Genomic DNA, 2,072 nt, shown 5'->3' on the forward strand with positions numbered 1-2,072 from the left:
AGGAATGCCCTCAGTCCTACAGACACCACACTCCAATCTTTTGACCCCTTGGCCAGGAACTTAGAGGTAGGACTGCCCCCTGTAGCTTCAGACCCAGGAACCCTAAGTCAGACACCCCTCTGTCAGCCAGGTACACTTTTTAATTTTTCTTTCTTTTTCTCTCCTTCTCCTCATCTTTTATTTGTAAATTTTTCTCTTCTCACTACCACAGAGAAACGCCCTCAGTCCTACAGACACCCCACTCCCAGTTTTTGACCCCTGGGCAAGGAATTCCAAAAGAGGAATGTTTCCATAGCTTCAGCCCCGAGACCCCTAAGCCAGAGAACCCTCTGTCAGCCAGGAATGACCCTAGTCCTATAGTCCTACAGACACCACACTCCCAACTTTCAACCACTGGGTCAGGAAATCTGAGGGAGGACTGCCACCCATTGCTTCAGCCCCAGGACCCCAAAGCCAGAGAACCCTCTTTCAGCCAGGAACACCATCAGTCCTACAGACAACCCACTCCCATCTTTCAACCTCTGGGACAAGAATTCTGAGGGAAGACTGCCCCCTGTAGCTTCAGCCCCTGGACCCCAAAGCCCAGTCCCTCTATAGCCAGATACACTTATTTTTTTCTTTTTCTCTCCTTCTCCTCTTCTTTCATTTGTAAATTTCTCCCTTCTCATTACCACAAAGGAACGCCCTCAGTCCTACAGACATCCCACTCCCATCTTTCAAACCCTGGGCAAGGAAATCCAAGGAAGGACTACCCCCTCCCCCATAGCTTCAGACTAGGAACCCCCCCAAGCCAGAGACCCCTCTGCCAACCAGGTACACCTTTTCTTTCTTTCTTTCTTTTTCTCTCCTTCTCCTCTCTTTCATTTGTAAATTTCTCTCTTCTCATTACCGCATAGGAATGCCCTAAGTCCTACAGACACCCTATTCCCATCTTGACTCCTGGGCAAGGAACTCCTAGGGAGGACTGCCCCCTTTAGGTTCAGCCTTGGAAACCCCAAGCAAGAGACCCCTCTGTCATTCAGAAATGCCATCAGTCCTACAAACACCCCACTCCCATCTTTCGACCCCTGGGCCAGGAACTCAGAGAGAGGACTGCCCCCTGTAGCTTCTGCCCTGGTACCCCCAAGCCAGAGATCCCTCTGTCAGTGAGGTACAGTTTTTTTCTTTCTTTTTCTCTCCTCCTCTTCTTTCATTTGTAAAGTTCTCTCTTCTCTTTACCACATAGGAATGCCCTCAGTCCTGCAGACACTCCACTCCCATCTTTCTACCACTGGGCCAGGAACTCCAAGGCAGGATGGCCCCTCGTAGCTTCAGCCCCGGGAACCCCAAGCAAGAGAAACCACTGTCAGTGAGAAACGCCCTCAGTCCTACAGACACCCCACTCCCATCTTTCAACCACTGGGCCAGGAACTCCAAGGGAGGATGGCCCCTCGTAGCTTCAGCCCTGGGAACCCCAAGCAAGAGAAACCTCTGTCAGCAAGAAACGCCCTCAGTCCTACAGACACCACACTCCCATCTTTCAAACCCTGGACAAGGAACTCCGAGGGAACACTGCCCCCCCCCATAGCTTCAAGCCCAGTAGCACCAAGCCAGAGATCCCTCTGTCAGCCTGGAACACCCTCAGTTCTACAGAAATCCCACTCCAATCTTTGTACCCTAGGGCCAAGAACATCGAGGGAGGACTGCTCCCCGTAGCTTCAGCCCCAGATCCCCAAGACAAAGACCCCTCTGTAAGCCAGGAACACCCTCCATTCTACAGACACTCCACACCCATCTTTCGACCCCTGGACCAGGAACTTCTATGGAGGAGTGAATCCCATAGCTTCAGCCTGGGGAACTCTAAACCAGAAACCCCTCTGTCAGCCAGATACACTTTTTTATTATTCTTTCTTTTTCTCTCCTACTCCTCTACTTTCAATTTTAAGTTTCTCTCTTCTCATTACCACAGAGGAACGCCCTCAGTCCAACAGACACCCCACTCCCATCATTGGACCCCTGGGAAAGGAAATCCAAGGGAGAACTGCCTCCCATAGCTTCAGCCCCGGGACCCACAAGCCAGAGACCCCTCTGTC

The 2,072-nt window shown here is 51.4% G+C and overlaps 1 pseudogene; it reads left to right on the top strand.

Annotated features, from left to right (window-relative positions):
• The window catches only part of LOC102496830 (deoxynucleotidyltransferase terminal-interacting protein 2 pseudogene), a 31,328-nt pseudogene that overhangs the window by 28,203 nt on the left and 1,053 nt on the right, over positions 1–2,072 (top strand).

This window comes from Tupaia chinensis, unplaced genomic scaffold (assembly GCF_000334495.1).
Source record: "Tupaia chinensis unplaced genomic scaffold, TupChi_1.0 Scaffold144084_1, whole genome shotgun sequence".
Lineage (NCBI taxonomy): Eukaryota > Metazoa > Chordata > Mammalia > Scandentia > Tupaiidae > Tupaia > Tupaia belangeri.